Source organism: Rhinichthys klamathensis, unplaced genomic scaffold (genome assembly GCF_029890125.1).
Source record: "Rhinichthys klamathensis goyatoka isolate OS25496 unplaced genomic scaffold, OSU_Roscu_1.1 h1tg000147l_1, whole genome shotgun sequence".
Taxonomy (NCBI): Eukaryota; Metazoa; Chordata; class Actinopteri; order Cypriniformes; family Leuciscidae; genus Rhinichthys; species Rhinichthys klamathensis.
Window position 1 is genome coordinate 2,157,501 of NW_026606682.1, and position 22,697 is coordinate 2,180,197.

General features: G+C 39.2%; 1 protein-coding gene and 1 long non-coding RNA gene across 5 annotated transcripts in view; one reads left to right on the top strand and one right to left on the bottom strand.

The window, feature by feature from the left end:
* The window catches only part of LOC130090564 (uncharacterized), a 44,104-nt gene that overhangs the window by 1,950 nt on the left and 19,457 nt on the right, over positions 1–22,697 (bottom strand). The gene's annotated exons all lie outside the window — the stretch shown is intronic.
* Positions 21,289–22,697, top strand: part of hnrnpa1b (heterogeneous nuclear ribonucleoprotein A1b) — a 54,449-nt gene continuing 53,040 nt past the window's right edge. For all 4 annotated transcript variants that reach the window (XM_056257976.1, XM_056257974.1, XM_056257977.1 and 1 more), the window contains exon 1: positions 21,289–21,292. The gene's annotated coding sequence lies outside the window, so the exon portion shown is untranslated. The remainder of the gene's footprint in view (positions 21,293–22,697) is intronic.

Genomic DNA, 22,697 nt, shown 5'->3' on the forward strand with positions numbered 1-22,697 from the left:
GAGTTTGAGTGTTTCCCAACTTTATATTTGCTCCAGAAAGCCCCACAGCCATCATTTAGGCTCAAGTACCCACTGACAACAAAGGAGACATGTCACACAGTATAGCATTATCAACAGTATTATTAAGATAGTCATTAAAGTAAGAACAAATATATACAGTATACATATGCAGTGTGTGTGTGTGTTATTCCCTGGTTGTGATAGTAATACCAGAAATATTTGATCTTTTGTATTTTGGTCCCCATAAGGAAAACCGGCTTATAATTAAAATTAAGTGATGCTTTCTGAAAATGTAAAAATGCAGAATGTTTTCTGTGAGGGGTAGGGGATTAATATACAGTATGTACAGTTGTACAGTATAAAAATCAAAATGTCTATGGAAAATCCACATAAAACATGGCAACCCAAGACAGGCAGACACAATAGGTGTGTACTCTATAGTGTCTTTCAAAACACTCACATTTTTTTCTTTTCTTTTTTTAATAAAATACCTTTTTATTTTATTTTAAATAATAACTGTTAAGTTGATAAATAAATGGTTTTCATTAAATATATAATATTGACTTGTTAAACCTATAAAATGCATTAAAGGTACGGTAGGCAATTTTCGGAGAGGCTAACAATAGCAAGTTAGCTTTGAAAGCATGAGATCCCTTCCTTCAGAGCGTCTCCAAAGCCACACCTCCTTCACAACACATGAACGCACACAGCAGGCTGGTAGTGGTAATAGTGTTGCCATTGAAATGCATAAATTCGAGTCTCGGGTTTCAATCTCTTCCAAATTACAGTAGTTATGGCGTGAACAGTAAACTGGAACTGTAAAAGGAGGCTGCTGTTTAGGTTGCAGTGGGCGTGACTGACGTATGTCTAACTCTGCATAGCATGAAACGCACTGATGACGTGTGATGTCTGCGTGAGCAGCTGTGCGGAGGTATGGAATACATACAGTACATTGAGAGGCAGGTAGGACATTCGGACCGGATGCAATGATTGGACGAACATTTTATGGTCCTACGCCTTCCACAGACGATATATTTACATATAAATTAATTTAGACCACTTAACTTAAGCCGAGTGCACACTGTACGATTTATAATAGTCCTTTACCATTGTTCCTTTTTCAGACTGTACGAACATGATCCTCACTGTAAGCCATGTCACACTGTAGGATCTCAGTTGTCATTAATGTCAGACTGTACGGCAGTCAAGACACGTTAAAAAACGGACACACAAAAGAAAAATCGTCCGAAGTTTTACATCAATCAATGACACGTTTGGTGCTGCATTACACGCGGGATTGAAATGGTGGCTACAAAGAAATTTCTAACGTTAATTTTGGTCATGGCTTGTCTTGAAAAACAAAGGCAATTTGACAGTTGTCGTAGAAGTCACACTGCAGACTGTGAGTCAAAACTTCTGACACTGCCAGAATTTCATTTGAGGTCAAAATTGATCGCAACGGACATTAATCGGCTGTAGGTGAACATGTCAAACTAATGTTCAAAGACTTCCGATTTTAGCCTAGGATCAGAGGAATCTTTTAGGATTTGCAAAATTTGTCTCAGACGGCAAAATCGTGGGCAAAATCGTACAGTGTAAACCCGGCTTTAGTGATCGCTATCAAGATGTGAAGAGACTTTCAACAAGCATAACAAAAATCGTTTCTGGAACAAATCACCTACCCTCCCTTTAAATCTTTGCACGTACCCTTGGGGACCTGCCCAGGCCCCCCTAGGGGAACTTGGCTATAACTGATGTGGATATTACTGTACCTAAAGCTCTATAAGCATTACACAAGACGCTGTGAAATCTGTGCCTACCATTTTAAATTCTGTGAAGCTAAAAAATTTCCACAAAGAATGAATCTACACTAATACGGTTGCCAAATGATTTACATCATGAACATACATTCCACTTGTCCCAACGTTTTTCACATTTTCACATCTCTACTTCAAGAAATTGTATTCACAACTTACATTTTAATTCCCTATCCCTAACGTGATGTATTTCCGAGTGCAACAGGACAATCCATGATGCAAGGCAGGACTTATTTTATGACAGGTGATTGGTGGGGATGGGGTGTAAAATACGTCAGAAAAATGTACAAACAAATATTTCTTTGGAATAACATGCACTTCTAAATCGAGCTCAACAACACCAGGAAAGTGTATGAAGAAAGTAAATAGGGTCAATTTGGCTTCTGCAGAGCTGGCATTGGGATTTACAGCTCATATTTCACATTGATCCACAGTCCTTATTATTAATGAGCAAGTGGCAATAAGAGTAAATGAACTGAAGGGAAACAAAGCAAATAAATAGTGCATTTCCAAACAGGTATAAAAACAATATGGTGGAAAACAACTAGGTCCGTGACCCCTTTTATCTCACCTTTTCAAAATATTAGCAACTGATATTTAAAACATGAATTTATACAAATAAATCACAACCAATTGTCAATTCTCTCTCCCACAGGTCCGGCATTATATGCACATCTGCATTCTTCTAGCACACAGTGTCATATTTGTCATTGAACTTTCGCATCTGCTCTGCATAGCGCCATTGATCCCTGACCATAGCGACGACAACGAGACCCAGATAAACAGGCCATGGTTGACCTATAGGCTGGCACGGACCGACTGTCCATAAATTTGCAGCTCTTTTCAGCCTGGTACGTCACACCCCGTTTCCTGCGCCAAAACGAGGGGACAGAGGCAGGCTGCTATCAGCCCTCTCTGTGTGAGCAGCTTTCATCCTCAGGCTGGTTCTCACATAACTCAGCCACAGTGTCTCTCCCTCTGCCTCATAAATAACATCCCTATCGTCTGATAATGCCCACTTAATGCTTAGTCAATAAACCCCACAGTGCCATGGTTTCTCCCCTCTCTCTTTCGTACATAAATATAAATAGTACACTCCGATTGATGTGACACTCGGGTCTCGCTCCATCTGGGCAGAGAGGAGAAGCCCGAAGGGCCCGGAGAGGAGCGATGGAGGAGAGGAAGAGAGAACTGCAGGTGTTGGGATGAGATAGCGGCCGGAATGGTGGGATGGGCACTGACTGATCACCTGAGAGAAGCGGCTGCTAATGTAATAATTAATTAACTTATTGCTTTCTTCCGTTCACACGGCGGGGATTATTTGGCCCACTTGGATTATGTTCCAGGTTCAGTAAATTAAGCTCAATCGACAGAATTTGTGGCATATTGTTGATTACAACAAAAAAGTCATTTCCGTTTGTCCCTCGTTTTCTTTTAAAAAAGCAAAAACCTTGGTTACAGCGTGGCACTTACAAAGGAAGTCAAGCCAGGTCAATGGGGTCAATCCGAAAACGCTAAAATACTCAGTTTCAATAGTAAAGCTAACATGATTTTTTTTTTAAAATAAAGAAAACACTTACAAAGCCTTTTGCGTTAAATTAAATTTTAATGGCAACATATTGGTAATTCTAAAATGACTGTAAAATTATGATATAAACATGTACTGCTACTGTTCAAATAATGCACGTTTTAACAGAATAATTATGCCTGGTTTCACAGACAGGGCTTAGATTAAGCCAGAATTAGGCTTTAGTTCAATTAGGACATTTAAGTAGCTTTTATAAACGTTCCTTACAACAAAACATTACTGGTGTGCATCTTGAAACAAAACAATGACACTGACTAGGGTTGCAAAGTTCTGGGAATTTTCAAAGATGGAAACTTTCCATGGGAATTAATGGGAATTTAAGGGAATTAACAGGAATTTATGGGAATAAACGGGAATAAAGTGGGAATTTTCAAAGTTGAGGCTCTTCATAGGGAACTTAAATATAGTTGAGGAAAGTATATTTTAGCATAATCTTGACTAAAACAAACAGATGCCATTCAAATACACTTGAATATCCATGCCATTCCTCAATCACATACACATAGAACACTGCTTACTGCATGGCTATTGAGACCACACCCCCTACTGGCACTGTGCATGCCTCCATCACATGTACAGAAGCCCAAAGCACAAGACTATTGAAGGCACACATTTGAGCCTGTGGAGTGTGGACTAAACAAAGTGAAGTAAGTTTTGATGCTATTATGGGGAAATATATTTATTAAATATTTAAATTGCAAATATCACATACAAATGTATTCATCTAGTAGCAATGCTGATAAGTTAGATGCTAAATAAGCTAGCATAACTTTATTTACCACATAAGGCAGATGCTAGCTACCTCATGTGGCAGTTTTTCTCTGCCTCCTGCAATATGTTTTCAAGATCATTCCAGTTGTTTAGCAAGCCTTACTATTTATGTATCTGTTCATGCCATTGCATTAGTATTCTTACTAGGGTTGGGCCGATGGACAAAATCATCGTCCATCGTGATGGCTGACAGGCATCACGATGTTTAGCCGACATCGCAATTTTACCTGCTCAAAAACAGCTCTGTTTTCAGCATGCCGTTTCAGTGCATATGCCTTAAATGATAATGAGCTTTGCTCAACCCCGCCCCTCTGTTCTGCGGGCGTTTTGATACAACGCACGTGGAGTGTTGCCTTGACAACAGTTGAGGGTATATTTTGGAGTAAGAATGGCAGCGGGAGTTTCTGAGGACACATCTGTGCAACCGTATCAGTTTGAACCGGAGTCGGACCCGGAACAAGATGACAGCCGCAAAAGAAGTTCGACAATTAAGGCTCGAACAGGACGTTTCTGAATGGTTGGTTAACGTAATGTCACTTTGATCTATTTTTGTATGCACTGGCAGGGTAACGTTAGAGAAGTGAGATACGAACGCTATGTGTTTGTTTACTGATGTATACGTTAGTGACAGATTGACGTCACGTTACAACTAATGGTCATGAAAAACTTTTTTTCGCGATTTGCAAAGATTAATATAAAGGTTAATAAAACTTTACACTTACTTCTTCTGGAGGTGCAGAGGGAACCTAAATAGTTGCCACCGATTCTTTTTTCAGGAGCAGCTTCTCAGCAAAACCAGCTTTAACGTTATACTGATCCTCATTTATAAAGCAGTCTGGTGAGAAATGATTCGCGCAAACATGAAAGCATTGACGTTGCTCGTGGGGAATATTCCCTTCGAAAACAAAACTCAGCCACTGCGTCTTCAGCGGTTCGGATTTAGGAACATTAAAATGACTGCTGTGATCGTTATTACACCCAAGAACAGAACACCACAATCGCTCTTTCTTTTACTGTCTATGCAATCGCTTAGACGCCATTCTGCTCCAGCGCATTAACAATGAGGACTATGATGACAGCTCGCTCAGGGCAGGTCTGTGTGGAAACACTGCTGTCAATCAACAATCGTGGGAGGGGCGTCCGTTTTATTGACGTCACAAAAACGAACGGCTCAATTTCAGGCAGGGGAAAAGATATAAAGAGCTTGAAACAAAAACACTGGATGGATTTTTATCATTATATGATGGTTGTGTAGAGGCATTGCCAACACACATTTCAGTACAATCAACTTGTAAAAGTGCATGTGCCATTATATGACCCCTTTAAGTCTTGTCTGTGAAACCGGGGGGTAATGTATTAATTATAAGCTTCACATTTCTAATTTTGAATGCCACAAAAACTGGCCCCATTCAATTCCATTGTAAGTGCATATTTTTTCCCCCTTTATTTTGTAAAGAAAAAAAGTCACAATTATTTTGGAAGTAAATCAACATTATGCCACAAATGCTGACGATTGAGCTTAATATGCACTGAACTCATAATATTCCTTTAATGCAGAACATATAGCCATACTCACTTGACTGTCTAATATAAAACGACTAAAGAAAAAAAAGTTGAAGGGGTTTATTTCAAGAGTATAAGCTGCAAGCCAAGTTTTATCTAGCGGAAGATAAAAAGACTGTTGAAAAAAAGGACATGAGCTGTGAATGACTGAACTCTGAGGTTAAGATCCCATTTTATGACCGTCAGCCTTACAGTGGCCGCACACTGAGATGACATGGATAAATGAGAGTGAATAACATGCTGGTCAAAGGGAGTGGCTGGTAATTAAGGATCGTGTTTGGCGCTTTTCCTAAAATTAGTTGTGTTTGTCTTTCAGATGTTAAGAGAGTTGAGTAAGAGATTTTGAGGTTAAGAGTCTCTCTTACATTATGGGAGTGACCATGAGACAACAACTTGATCATATTAATCTCAAACACAGTTATCCTTCTAAGTGTTCTGGCTCTCTTCCTGAAGACCTCGAGTAAATGTTTTGTCTACCGCAACAATGATCCAGACTTTCATTTAAGTGGCGGAACGACAGAACGCAGATGGCGTGGGATCACATGCCAAAACAGGGCAAGTTAAAGCAACAAGCACTCTGCAGCTGAAATGTGAGAAAGAAAACTGCATAGTCGGGCCTCCAGACCGAATAAAATGTCTTTTTCCCAAAAACAAAAACGTCCTCATACTAAACAATAACCAAATATAAACTGTGTATTTTTTATTTTATTTTAATATATTCTAATTAATTTTAATATTTTTTTATTATTAGATTTTTTTTAAATACCACACTGTTGTAAAAATATATTTTGAATTACATGTTATATGAGCAATCAGTCTGTACTGTAAATAAGTATCACACACACACACAAATACATCCCAGTAACGGTTCTTGGTTCATTCTGAATGTGTTCACTGTTGTGAACTCCGCAACGACTCACTTGCTGAACGAATAAGATTCAAATCATATATTCTGGCAAATCATTTTCACTGCATCTGAAATCACATATACTGTCTGAATAGGTACAACTTTTGAATTCGAATTTACTTTGCGACCGTTGTAGCTATGGTGCGTTCTATTTTTGATCCATGTCGGAGTTCCGACTAGGAAGACAGACGTTGCCTAGCAACACGCACCAACACGCCCCCTTTCCTCGGATTTTCCCACTCGGATTTCGGACAACCCTGAGGACACAGAGCGAGAATTCCGATACGGAATCCAAGATGGCTGCACCCTGTGTGACTTAGTATGAATTGTTTTCATTGTTTTTGGACCGCTTTGGTTGTTTAAATGAAGATCTTAATCACTCGTATTACTGCAATTCCTTACAGCGTCCGTGTCACTGCCTGTGGGTATGGGAAACGGTCTTGTTGTGAGTGCAATATTGAATGAAGCCTTGTTTCAAACGGGTGTTACTAACGTGCTAGCGTTGCTAACAGAAGATAAACTAAAACATGAAATAAAGTGAAAATTTTAGAAGTTCAAATGGCTGAGTTTTGATAACCGCCTGCTACTTGGCCAGTGCTACCATAGCAACAGCTTTACGGGTGGCGTCCATGTTTTTTCTCCGACTCAGACCCGCAAAACATACCAGAACGCTTGAGGTGTGGAAATGGCGTCATATCCGAGGGCCGAGTAAATCCTATCCCGTGGCCTCATGGGATGGTAAGATGTCCATGAATGTGCACTCCAGAATCTCAGCGGAAGTAGTAGGTCATCCTGGGACTTTTCACCTACTGTTTTACAAATACTATGAAGTCAGACATACTACTCTTTTGGCATACTGTTTTACTCGTATAGTAGGGAAGTATTCGATTTTGGACTCGTTTAAATGATCTGGTTCAAAAGAGTAATTTGTGTGTGAATCGGAAATCATGGCTCGTTGTCAAAAAAACAATATTGGCGACAATCATTAAAAATCTACTCATCACTGGCAACCTCATGATTCGTAAAATGCTGTTATTTACGTCTTTAGAAAGATTGCAGGTGGTTTTTTTTGCCACAGTTTGAGAACATTTTATCCCGGTACAGAGCCCTGAAAGTACAAGTGTGAGCATTCATTAAGACAAGGCAGTTGGACTGTGTCTGAAATCACATACTCTCTAGAGTAGGTACTTATTTTTAATAATGTCCACTAAAACAGTATGCTCTATATTGTATGAGTGTGTGTAATATGAATGTAATACGGACATTCACCATGTTGTCATTACCACATGACCTATAGCGTCAGTTACGTTCACTGCCATTCACAAATCTGCTCTTGGCCTTCACAAATGGCCTAATGAGATTGTAAAGTGTCCATCGTATGCACACTTCAGAATCTCGCTGGAAGTAGTAGTATCATACAGGTAATTTTTCAGAGATACTACTTTTGTCACATACTGTTTTTCGCCTACTATACAGTAGGGAAGTATGCGATTACGGATGCAGCCTTGGTCTTATTCAACCTATAATGATGAATAGATTTTAAATGACTGTCAAACACATTTATTGTTTTGTCACCATTGTTGACCCTTTTATTGCAGTATGGATCCCTGAAGGTACGACTATAAAGTATTCATCAAGACAAGGCAGTTTGTTTAAATACCCAAATATTCTTATAATTAAGGAAAAATAGAACTGGTTGGTAAAGAGAGGAAGGTGAGCTAAACATCTCCATGTTCTCTGGAGCAAAGTAAAGAAACTGAAGCAGATGAATCCTCCAGTAATAGAGACAGAGTCTTCCCAAAATTAGGAGAGATGGAGTATCAATAAATAAAGCACTAATTAGAAAAAAGCAACAGCCTCTCTGTGGGCTCAGTTGCGCATGAGGAGAGAATACGAATAGAGAGCAGCATCCTCATCTGTAGTCAGGGCGGCATGTCACGAAGGGGCCGGCCAAACACCAGCTCCTCCAATCACCCTCTCTCCTCACACTCTGTGACTGTGCAGTGAACCCACCGGCTGGCCCGTCCACACATCGCCCGTGTGCGTGGATGTTGGTGTCTGCCTGCATGAGTATGCACAGCCGCTGGGCTTTGAGACTTCACCATGATTAATAGCAGTAGGGGGTCTTCCCCTCCCTCTGTGCTGGAGAAAATGGAGGGGAAAGAAGGAGAACGAAAGAGCGCAGGGAAGTCAAAGAAGGAGAAGGGGACGACTTAAAGGTGAGAGGAGGAGAGAAAGTGACCAGCAGGGGGATTTTCAGTGCAAGGCAAGGCTCTTTGATGGGCTCTTGTATCCCTGACCGCTCCCCAACCTTCTCTCGTTCTATCGCTCTCTCTCTTTCCTCTCCCTGGAGGATAATAAAGACGGATGACACTGATGCTGTGCCATCCGGCACTACAGCCCTCGACTGCAGAGCCATTTGCACCATCATTTATCGCCCTCCTCCAAATCCGCCCCCCTCCCCGTGCCCCCTCGCTCTAATTCTGCTTTAATAACCAGCCCCTCCATTCATCACAGTATTGACATGTCTGACAGACAGTGCGGCATACACTAACTCCCTGCCCTTTACTCGCACACCAGCGGGGTCGTGCCGAGTTCACCCAGTCAATAATCACACAGGCAGCGCGCAGCTGTCACCTTGGTGATGCCGAGAGCCATATAGAGACGTATGATGCGAGAGAGCGAGTGTCTCAACGCCACGCCAACACGCTGCCATTAGCATTATCGCAGCGGCCAGGTTCAGACTGCAAGCAGGATGCGACTTGAATGCCAATTTAGCCAGACAAGACCCAAATGGCCCACCACATGTGTTGACGCTCTGATGCTGGACCAATAAAGATGCAGCTCCTCTTCCAAATCTACAAATGTACTCTGATCCAACCCCAGGGATGTGGTTCTCTCATTTTGAGCTCCCCTTGCTTGACTTCACTGGTGTTACTAGCGGCACTAGATGGGATTGCAAAAAAACAAATTAACTTTCCAAACACCCGACTGTCCCTTGCCTTTTGAAACAGACAGTCCCGCCGTAATTTCCAGCCCCAACACTAATGTCAATCGGAATAACCAGAAAAGGATTTTTAGTGAATTGAAATTCAAATAAATTAAACACATGTAATGCATTCTGGGAAATGAAGTTTTCTTCCATCCTGAGCCACAAAAAATTATAAAATATGATAAAATATATAAACTAAATAAAAAGATAGGAATTTGAAATTTGATTTGAAACACACTGTATCTATGCTTCAAGGTTTCTAGTCAATTTCAAGGCTTTATCAAAGTCAATTCACCTTTATACTGCGCTTTATACAATATAGATTGTTTCAAAGCAGCTTTTACAGTGATAACAGGAAAATGATTCAATGATACAGAAAAATAAAGCAGTTCTAAAAGAAAACAGTGTCATTGTTCAGCTGAAGGCAGTTCAGTGTTGATTCAGTTCAGTTGTAAATATCATCAATTATTGAATTAGTTTGTTTCCTGCAGAATTGCTTATAGATGAAATTGTCATCATCCAGCACAGTTCAGTTCGCATCCAAGTACTTTTCTAGTTAAAAGTCAGTTATATTAATGCCTTTGAATTTCAATTCATTTGAATTATACTTCCTTACATTCAAATCTGATGCAGAATTGCAATGTAGATGTAAATGTAGCGAAGGAGAATGTTTGTTAAAATCAGCCCCCGAAAAAACCCATATTGGTCGACAAAGATGTCTTTGGGAGACAAATGTAATTTCTTTGTCTCTTTTTGGAGTTTAAAAGGTAATTACATCACCTTTAAAGAATGCAAGTAGAGTTTAAATATTATAAAAACACCTTTATCTCCAACCAGACTGTCTTTGTGTGCTAAAACGAGTCTCCTTGTCATCAGCTGGCGGCACAGATTGCTTTCAAGCCCAGATTTTGTCTTCATTCCATTCTGACAATGACATTTATGTTAATTTGTTCCATGCCACTGCCAGGCATCTGGAGAGGCCAGTCCCACTCTCTTTCACACTTTCTTTTCATTTTGACCAACGCAAATGTATGTGCCATGAGCACCGGGCCTTAGATAAACAGATTGATTCGATGGGAGGGCAAGGAGACACCGTCTCCTGCAGTCTCACGTAGAGGAAAGATTTCAATCACACTCAGGTGGGCGACAGGACTCTCCTTTGTCACATGTCCACAGGGAAAGACATTACTAGGAAAGTAAGCACTGCATATATACGCTTGTATGCTATGCTCACATATTATCTCTTATAGATACATGTACACACACTGCATTCTGCTTTTTCACTATCTCTCTGTTACACACACCTGGTTCCCATGGGCTCTGAGAGTGATACTGGCTGCAGTGCCCAGGTTCTCCAGAGACACGCAGTGCACGGTCCTGTCCCTCTTCACCTTTCCGACAGTGGCATCCGCGGGCGTGTGCCGGGGGGCTCTAATCCGCCGCCCAGGTCCCATCGGCAAGGATCATTGAGCTAATTAATAACGTGGCACGGAGAGGGATGGGAGTCATTAAGGAGCCACGGCTGTGCTCTCTTTGGCACTCTCCTCTCACTGCTGAGTGCGCTGGGGTTGCTGGGAAAGGGGGGAGGGGGACTGCAGATGCAGGGTCTTGCTTGCTCGCACAACCCTCCCAGACATAATTCACTACAATGAAGTTTAACAGGGGGGAAAAAACCTAACACACAAACACAAGATGCAAGCAAGCACTCGGAGAGAGGCGAGAGCCAGACTAAATAAGAGTGGGCCGAGGCTGAGGAAATGAGAGTAAGTCTTCTTGACTTCCTGTCCTCATTAGCAGGCTGTAAGGATTTGTTCAGAGTGGTCTCATTAAGCAGAAGAAATGTTAACCCCTTGCAAAGGCCTTTATGTCCAAATCAAAATTTGTGCAGGAGCGTGTTATTCCAAAAAAAAAATATTATCAAATGTAACTTGCTCGTCTTCTGAAACGATAATGGTAACTAATATGATCCAAATAGTTAATTAGGCATTACTTTAGCAACCTCACATTTGGGATTCATTATGGCATGAACGCCCACTTTTCATCAATTCTCCAACCCCATTTATTCCCGTTCAATATCCTGTCTTGCTCAGAAATATGTGTCACTAATATAGAAACATGTTTCCACCTGGACTAAAAAAATAAAGAAGGTAATGGTTTAATGCATTTTTAAAGTTTAATGCTTTATGCATATAAATATATGCAAAGCGAATTACATTGCACTCAAGTTCTATATTTGAGTTATCAGTTTTCAATGGGAATCAAACCCACCCAAGTGGGGTTGCTAGCTCTATGATCTACAGTTTGAGCTACAGGAATGCAATTGGGAGATTAAAATAAGAATCAAAGTCATATTTTAACATATAGAGTGATATTTCATATATCACAATTGTGAGATATAAATTTACATTGAAAGTTAAAAAGTCACATTGTGAGATTCAGTATGAAGTCGCACTGTTAGATAAGTCGCTATTATGAGAAACAAAACAAGACAGTGGCAATACCAGATATAATGCGATGTAAGGAAAGTCTATTTAAAGTTTATTTATCCTCTGAGGCAGAAAAGAGATTCCACATTGCGGAAATAAAATGTACATTGCCGTTAACCACTTACACACTGGACAAAGGTGCTCATGTGGACGAGGCAAGTTTAGGTTCCCAATCCTTATCCTCCCCACTATTTTCTGTCCTCTTCCAACTATCAAGTCAACAAAAGTGGCAAAAGAAAATAGCAATGACTTCGCTATGATGGCACAAGCACTGAACCCTTGAAACTGAGATACAAGGTAAATCAAGTTGCATTTGCGGCCATTTTGAGTTGCAAATTCTCTATATTATCAGAATAGGTTTAGATATTTCCATTACCAAGCCCTGCAGTACAGAACAAAACAGTCTGAACCCTCTACAGCCAGTTCTCTCTTTATCCAGTCCCTGCACACCGAACAAAATAAGCACTTAGTGTTCCAGACAACCCAATAGCTCAGCTCCTCCTAATGAAAGGAAGCAGCAGGAATAATTAGTTGTGCAAACAAACAGATCAGAGAGCAAAGACCAGGATCCACTATCACTCCCCTGACGTCATGGTCACTAACAGGCTTGAATGGAGGTAATTGGGGGAGCTGGAAGTTGAGACAAAATCAATGGAAACTCAGGCATACTAGCAGGGAGATTACTCACCGGTTCACACCATCACTCTGGGGACTCACAGATTGCCAGGAACATGATGCAGGACCATATACCAAGACTGCAGAACAGGACAGAGACTCATGAACAGGACTGTGAAATAGGATTGTGGAAAAGGATTATGGAACAGGACTGTGGAATACGGTTAATGAGAGGAAAAAAAAACTCTGAGTAAGACTTTGCTAATTTATCATGTAGGTAATGCTTTTATCCTAAGCAACTCTCAGTATACTTATTACAGGGACAATCCCCCTGAAGAAACATGAGGTTAAGTGTCTTGCTAAAGTGCACAATGGGGGTCACCTCCTGCTGGGTTGGAACCTACATCCTTTCAGTTACCAGTTCTTTAACCACTAGGCTACACAACCTAAAAGGTGTGGAACAAAAGTTTGGACCATGATTACATAACAGGGATGTGGAGCAAGTGGGGCTCAACAAAAAGTTTTAGATCAGATGACAGAACCATCACTTGCCCTTTCTTAGGGTGCGTCTCAATCAACTCCCTAGCTCGTGAATCAGTATATCGTGTTCACGAATTCGGGTAAGGACAGTTAAAGATGCTGGCTCACTACACATTGGGACACTGATGACTATTTCCGGCGACGTGACAACATCCTCATTGTACAACATCACTACTATTTATAAACAACAGCTAATATCTTTCTGATCTTTGTACATTTTTTTTTAAATGTAAAAAATGGATTTAAGTTCCGCGCTTCAGAACTTCAGTTAAGGGAACATAGTGAACATCGATGCTCCCTGGTTTTCACGGTGCATTGTGGAACTTTTTAGGGAGCGAACGTTTCAGTTCCCTAGAAGGATTCAGCATTTGAGACAGCCCTTAAAATAGCCGACTCCCTGATTAGTGCCCTGAACTAGGGAGCTGATTGAGACGCACCCTCACTGAAATTCTTACTTGTTCACCCATTTGTATGCCTTGCAAACTTAATGTTCTGAATTGATGTATTCTACATTGTTGTTGCGCATTCTGCTAATCTGTCACCACGATAATGTTATCTAGCTGGCTAACATAGACAAGGTTGTCAAAAATGACTTGTGATAGTTTTGGAAGCATCAGTAAGAAGGTGTTGAGAACTACAAACCAGTTCAGTAATATTTTGCATTTCCATTGTTCTCAAGCAAAATAAATCAATAAAATTAGTTGGAATAGAGCATTTATTTGAAATAGAAATCTTTTGTAACATTATAAATGTCTTTACTGTCACTGAATGACTATCCAGAAGAACCTGATAGTGAGTTATGCATTGGGTAAACACTGTTGTTGTTGTAGCAATTCCAAACTATACGGTCATTTTTAGCTTCTACTCATGAGAAGGTAAATTGTAAGAAGACTTGGCTAACTCTTTTTCTAATCAAAGAGAAAATAAACAGCAGATAACCACATCAACACTACAAGCCACTCTATAAAGCGAGTGAGTGCCAAGCTCATCAGTGGGAGTCTGCTGTTCCTCTATCTCATGCGTTATTAATAGAGCAAAGTGTTGATTAGAATGGGCCTTCCCCCTCTTCTCTCCTTCTTATCAGCTCTACCAGCACCTCCTCCTCCTCTTGCTGCCCTCCAAATGCCAACACATTACTGCCTTCCCGCTCATTGACAGAGCTGCCAGTCACCGCCAAGATGGATGCCACTCCTGGGAGGACTCCCTAGCCTCGACTATTGACTTATTTGTTTTGCTGATCTAACAAACTGCGATCCTTCATCTAAGGTGAAAGGTGGACTTGTATGTGAGCTTATTGCATGCTGTATGTTATTCACTGTAAAAAACAAATCTGTAAATTTTACAGTAAAAAACAGTCTGGCAGTGGTTCCCAGAACTTTCACATAAAAAAATGGTAGCAAAATTTTAGGTTTTACAGTTTACCTAAATTTGGAGTAAAATGGTATATTTCATTAACTGATAATGTTCTGGGAATGTCAGTTTACGGGTTTTTACTGTAAATGGGGGTTATGACCACCAAACTGTATACTATAAAACAAGTCGCACCGCTTACGGTCTTTTAAATGTTCTTTGTTAAATATAGAGCCGTTTTACTTAGGTTACCGAAGTTAACAAATACTATTTTTATACTGTTTATACTTCAAAATTTCATGTTTAAATTAAATATTCTGCGGTTTTATTTTTGTCATTTGTGAAATTTACTAGCAATATCTAGCAAAAACTGTTTCAAAGGAGAGTTTTTCACAAACTAAACAGTATTTTACCGTAGAATTACATGAAATGTCCGATTTGATCTGTTAACCAAGTTATTACAGTAGCATTTTACAGTCTTTTACCGTTAAAAGGGTAGATCACCCAAAAATGTATTTTCTCACGCTCATGTCGTTCCAGACCTGTAAGAGTTTCTTTCTTCTGTAGAACCTAAAATAAGATACTTTGAAGACTGTCCGTAACCCGACAGTTGATGGACCCATTAGTGGACTCATTGGACCCATTATGGGCTTCCATAAAAAAAACTCAATGGCCACCATCAACTGTCTGGTTACCAACATTCTTCAAAAATATCTTCTTTTGTGTTCAACAGAAGAAAGAATCTCATACAGGTTTGGAACAACAAGAGGGAGATTAAATGATGACAGAATTTTCATTTTTGGATGAACTACCCCCTTTAAAAATTACAATAATTTTTTACAGTATTTCTGTGGAGACAGAATACAAGTATGCAATTATGCAGTGTGCTGGAAAACTGCAAATGAGGCGGTCGAGAGAGAGCTCTGTTCAGATTAAGTGGAGGGAAAAAGCAGTTGCAGTAACGTTACGCAAAAACTCCCATTTACTGGAAGTCTCTGGCAGCGGGAACAGCGCAGAAACACCTCGGTGGCAGAGCAGCGCAGTCATTTCACTGCCTGTACATGGGAGCATTTCACCCCCTTTGATCCGTGACCCTGTCCAAACTAACATTTGTATTTCGCTAATGATTCCCCAGCCTTTTGCACGCACACCTTTTGGCCTGTCGCTCCTTCCTCGTGCCAACTTGTCTACCCACCTGAGCTAAAAAAAAAAAAACCCTGTCCTGATTCTGTCACTGACACCTCCGCATCTGCACGATCCATTCGGTTGGAGAGCTAATCAGGAACAGAGACAAACTCGAGGCGCCTGGAGTCGTTGGCTCTTTGAAGGGCGACTCCAAACGGTGGCTGGTCATTTAGCGTTCCAGAGCACTGCCCCTCATTTCCCTGCCGCTTCAGATGGAGGAACCGGCCGCTCTCCCCCGCAAATCAAGTGCAAATAGGTTCCAGTGCTCATTTATGCATGCCAGTCTCACTCGCCTGATTAAAACAATGTAAATGATTCATTGGCGACCTGACTTCCAGGGACACGCGGAGTTGAACAGAAGGGCTATCATTAACAGCACAGCCTCAGTCCAACTCACCGGATGCGGGGACGACGTTGTTAAATCAACATCAAAAATTTAGCACCACAATTTATATTGTATAAGAGGTGTTATATAGTCATTTAACACGTTTCAGTGCTGCTATGGAATGGTATATGTTAGCTTTGCTGGAACTGGTTGACTTCTTAATTGTGGCCTAAAAAGATTACGCTTTTACGTTAAAATATTTGATGTACTTTTGGCAATATATAAAAATCCTTTCACATACATTTCTAATGATCTTTTTATTCTTTTTTTTTGATCAAATGATACACACCGTTAACAGGGTTGCTCAATTCACAACTGATAAAATTGGATTCCTTTCAATTCAGTTTAAATTTGAATTCAATTGCCACACCACATAAGAATTTGATTTAGAGTGACATAAAGAGGAATTTCTGATGCATTCTAGGAAATTAAGTTTTCTTCCACTCTGATCCACAAAAACTAATTTATTAAATAAGATCTATCTATCTATCTATCCATCCATCCATCATCTATCTATCTATCTACCCATCTTCTATCTATCTATCCATCTATCCATCCATCCATCCATCCATCCTCTATCTATCTATCTATCCATCCATCTATCCATCTATCTATCTTCTATCTATCTATCCATCCATCTTCCATGTTCCATCTATCTATCTATCCATCCAACCATCGTTCGTTCGTTCTTTCCTTCTGTCTGTCTATCTATCCATCCATCCATCCATCCATCCATCCATCCATCTTTCATCTATCTAACTATCTATCTCTATCTATCTGTCCAACCAGCTTCCATCTATCTATCCATGCATCCATCGTTTGTTCTTTCTTTCTTTCTGTCTGTCTATCTATCTATCTATCTATCTATCTATCCATTTTCCATCTATCCATCAATCTTCCATCCATCCATCCATCCATCCATCGTTCGTTCGTTCTTTCCTTCTGTCTGTCTATCCATCCATCCATCCATCTTTCATCTATCTAACTATCTATCTCTATCTATCTATCCAACTAGCTTCCATCTATCTATCCATGCATCCATCGTTTGTTCTTTCTTTCTTTCTGTCTGTCTATCTATCTATCTATCCATTTTCCATCTATCCATCAATCTTCCATCCATCCATCCATCCATCGTTCGTTCTTTCTGTCTGTCTATCTATCCATCCATCTCTATCTATCTTCTATCTATCCATCCATCTTCCATGGTCCATCTATCTATCTATCTATCTATCTATCTATCTATCTATCTATCTATCTATCTATCTATCTATCTATCTATCTATCTATCTATCCATCCATCATTCGTTCTTTCTGTCTGTCTATCTGTCTGTCTATCTGTCTGTCTATCCATCCATCCATCCATCCATCCATCCATCCATCCATCTATCTATCTATATCTATCTCTCTATCTATCTATCCAACCAGCTTCCATCTATCTATCCATGCATCCATCGTTCGTTCTTTCTTTCTATCTGTCTATCTATCTGTCTATCCATCTTCCATCCATCCATCATCCATCGTTCGTTCTTTCTGTCTATCTGTCTATTGTTCTGTCTGTCTATCATTCTTTCATTTATCTATCCATCCATCCATCCATCTATTGTTCTGTCTGTCTATCATTCTTTCTGTCTTCATCTTAGTCTATTGTTCCTTCTTTCTTTTTCCATCCATCCATCCATCTTACAGTATATCGTTATGTCTGTCTATTGTTCTTTCTTTTTGTCTGTCTACCCATCCATCCATCCATCCGAAAAATAAACCTTTAAACTTAAAAAGACATTTTAAACTTATTTTCAAAACATTCAACTTATAGCAACTTTTTGTTTAGGTTGCTACTTTTCAACATTTTCTAGTTCAAAATTAGAGTTATGTGAACTACTTTAAATTACTGTTCATTTTAATTCTACTTCCTTACATTCAAATTTGAATTCCACTTCTGCATCCTGTGAGGCCCATCAACCTTCATATTTAAAACATTTTTGCTAAATTTTCAAAGACAATGCAACACTGCTTTAACAAGGCAACATTTATAGTTTGTCTTGTCCAACTTTGCATTTATAGTTAAAAATTACAGTTTTATGAATTTCAATTTATTTCCAATTCATTTTACTTCCTTACATCAAAACTCAAATTGCAATTCTGCATCCTGTTTGTTTGCTACCTCAATTCAGATTCAATTCAAATACAAAGTATTCTCAGTTCAATTCTGAAAGGCGCACAACCCTTAAAATACATATTCAAACTTTACCTTGACAACCACCCTGAACCAAAGAGCAAGTGGAAACTGTCCTTCTGCATTCAATGGACCAAAGCCAGTGTGTTTTATGTAAGGAGCGCCACCTATTGGATGGCAAAGGTACAGCACAAAAACTAAATCCTCTCACAAGTTGCTGCCCAAAGCACAACACACAATCCCAAGACCTCCAAGAGAGCAATAAACTTCTAAAAAATAGTAAAGACAGGTGGCACATGTAACAAACACTTTTAGGTTGCATTACGAAGTGAAAGTGAAATAGATATTTTTGTGATAAGGGCAATAGCTTTTGCCATTGCTCTGTGGGGAATCGCGTTTAAAAGTGCAAAGTAGAGCTCGCTATCAAAGCAAAGACAAGTGTATTAAATCTTATGTGGAGTGTGTTTAATGGCCCGCCGTGTTGTATGGAGTGTGAACTACAGTATGTCAATTCATCTGGATTTCAAGCACATCATCAAAGCACAAGGCAGGAGATTCAAGCTGTCGGACATCAAAGCACACCTGACAACCGTTCATGCTTCTGTGAGACACTGATAACCCCATCCATCATATTTGTTTGGCAAGAGAGAAAGAAAGAGGGAAAGAGAGGAAAAGAAGGAGGGGTGAAGGCATAATTAATAGTCTCTTTTGTAGTAGCTCCACCTGGTCTGAACCTCGTGGCCCGGGGCTCTGAGTGAAGCAAGTCCGTTCAGTGCCGAAACACCTGGAGAGATCTGGAACTACGCTTGTGGCTATTTCTTCTATTCTCATCCTCATTCCCACTCACTTTCTCTCCTTCATTTGACCCCACAATTCGCAGGTGACTCTTTATCATCTGCACCAAGATGCCAACATCGTGTCGTTAATCAGTTTTTGATTTATGAAACATTCCTCTGGCGTGTACTGTAGATTTTCAAGTGGAGCTGACTGCAGGCGTGATGAGCTAAAGCATACGAGTGCTGTCTGTTACGCACATGCAGCGCTGCTCTTCATTAGAACGTTTGGCAACATGCGACAAGCATGATGCTTGAATCAAACTCTACTTCTGTAGCACTTCTCACATCTCATGTCGTTCCAAAGTAGCTTTACAGAGATCACTAGCCACAATGTGCAAGACAAGGGTGACAAAAAAAACTCCCTGATATGATAACAGAAGGAGAAAAACAATGTGTGTGGAGCCAAATCTCAGCAGAGGAAAGCCAGTTTCTATTTTTAACCAATCCCTTTTATGACAATGTTAGCCATGTGACAATTGATTTAAATGGGGATGCACCACATATAGGTACTGCATCAGTCCATATTGGATATGTATTGACCAATATTGGACATTTAATGTTTATTTGCCTTATTTCTACATTTTGATTACCTCTAAAACACACTTCAAGTTATTCTTTAAAAACACAAATAATTGTGTTAAATATAATCTTAAGCAAATTAATATCCATTTTTTTATGTCATGTCCAATTTTTTTAGTAGTAGTATCAGTGTTTTTTTTTAATACTTTAATATTTTTACATTTTAATATTTATTATTTTAACATTCAATATTTGCAATATTTTGTTTTGATACTATTATTTTTTTAATCATTTTAATATTTAAAAATTTTGATTAATGTAATATCGTTAAATTTCTTATATATTTAGATTTTTTTTTACATTTCTATCATTTTAATATTCAATATTTGTAATATTTCATGTTTTGATTGTTACTTTTTATCATTTCAATGTTCAATACTTGTATTATTTTAATATGCTATTTATAAAATGAAGCTGAAAATATTATTGTTTTATTTTTAATATTTAATTTCATATTTTTAATATTTTCATATTTTTTACATTTACATTTTTGTTATTTTAATATTCAATGTTTGAAACATTTAATGTTTTGATAATGTTACTTTATCATTTAAATATTTGATATTTTAATTTGAATGTTAGGTTGAAAATCTTAGGGTTTTTTTTCCATTTTTATATTGAAAAAATATAATGTTTTAAATACATTTATTTTTTATAATTTAAATATTTTCAATATTTGTAATATTTAATGTTTTGATAATTGTATTAATTTTATAATTTAAATATGTTAATTTCTTTGTTATTTAAATATTTTAAAAAATTAAATAATAAAAAGTTGAAAATAATATTACAAAATATTTTAATAATTGCATCATTTTAATATATATATATATATATATATATATATATATATATATATATATATATATATTAGTGCTGGGCAACGATTAAAAAATTTAATCGCGATTAATCGCATGATTTTCGTGCGATTAATCGCGATTAATCGCATTGTTACGCGCAAAATTGAATAATGAATTCTAAAGTAGTGTATTGCGCACTTTTGATTTAAATGTACTGCTACAAAAGTGCAATAACATGTGGTTTCCAAAAACTTTAAACAAATAAGGTGCTTTTATACCAGCAATATTCCCTTTGCACAGTATCAATAAAATATTTCTTGTAAATCTCAACTTAAACATTAATGTAATCAAATCAAATATTTAAACAAAGCTATTTGCCACTGCCAGGGCATTACCTTTTATCTAGCTTGTTAAAAGAGTTTTTTTTTCTGAACAGGTATCTTGTGTCAGGGAGCAGCAGCACAAACTACAGATATAAGTCGACCAACGTTACTTCTCTGATAGCAGCTTAGGTTTGGTCATGGCATGCCATGGTTTCCCACGTAAGATTACATTAAACAGAGAGTGAGGTGAAGTGGTCGAGCACAGGTGCAGCGACAAGCGGGTGCGTTCCTGTGAAACTGTTGCAGTCATGCTCGCCTCACGCACGCGCCCGCGCGTTGCCGAAGTGGAATTGTCTAACTTTTTGTACACGACGCGCAGCACAAATCATTGGAAGAGAGACTGATCCTCGGCTCGCTGTTTGTGAGTTTCCAGAATCTAAATAGTTATCAGGACATCAACAGGAGGGAATTCACATGGCAGAGCATCCCCGCTAAACTAAACGCAGGCCTATCAGGTAAAGTTATGTATAATTTTAATTTAAGTTAAAAAGGCTACAGCTGCGTAGCGCACAGAAGCCGTTGCCATGGTTACTATCCATAGAGCGCCTGTCATTCACTCGCGGAGCGCTGTCTCCCTTTCTGTTCACCTGAGAGAACCTGCCAAAGCCTCTCCACTGCTTGTTTGGGTGGGTTATTTGCTGGCTGACCAACATCCCACCCCTCCTGTGATCATGGTTTGACTGTAGGACTATGTGTATTCAGAGCCAGTGAGCAACGGACTTTCAAAAAAAAAAAAAAAAAAACATGCGTTAACGCGCGATAAAAACAATTGTCGGCATTAATTAATAAATGCGTTAACGCGATAATAACGCGTTAACTTGCCCAGCACTAATATATATATATATATATATATATATATACATAAATAATATTTTACTATTAGTCATTTACCAGATATCACCATATAACATAAAAATAATTATCAGCTTTGATATAAGCCAGAATTTAAATATCCATAAATTCAAACCAAAAATCACGACATAATGAAGTACACGCTCCTGGTCAACATCAATTACCAGCCCAACCCAGTTTCTGTAAATGTAAAGTTCCAAACCCCTAAAATAAAACCTGTTGGATACTTGAATAGATTGTACTGAGCACCAAACAAAACATAAAAGTCCAAATTTCAGGTTTTCCCAAGTCATTTTCACTTATGCAGCTAAACCTGTTTTAAAGCACATCAGGGCCCGGTAACACACCATTAGAGTGTGTTTCTCTGCAAGTATCTGCACGCGGGTCCGCTCTGCTATCCAGTTGCCATGGCAGCAGCAGCTGTAACCGTGGCGAGGGAAGGAAGCTGGCACCCCCCAATAACACGAGCCCCCCTCCCTCTGGTGACCCGCTGCTGAACCGGGCTGAGAGCAGAGGTCGATGGCTCGGAGCGGCCGAATGACAGTGAGGGATGACAGCCAATGAGAATGAGAAGAGGGAGTACAGGCATACAGATGGGGAAGAGAGGAGGAGATATGGAGAAAAGAGAAGAAAAAAAACAGAGACAAGAGCAAATTTAATTACTATCAATGGAGGGATCTTCAAAAAACAAATCGACTGCCAATTTTTCTGTGGGCTGTGTGAAATTAAGGCACCATACAAAATGGATGGAGTTCTGCCGCTGGCTTTTTATCCTCCAGTGAAATTAAAAATGCCTCTTGCCCAGAGCAGAGATGAACAGATTACTTCCATGTGTCATTTTACGCCCGCACTTGATACTGTTTGTCTCACAAGCA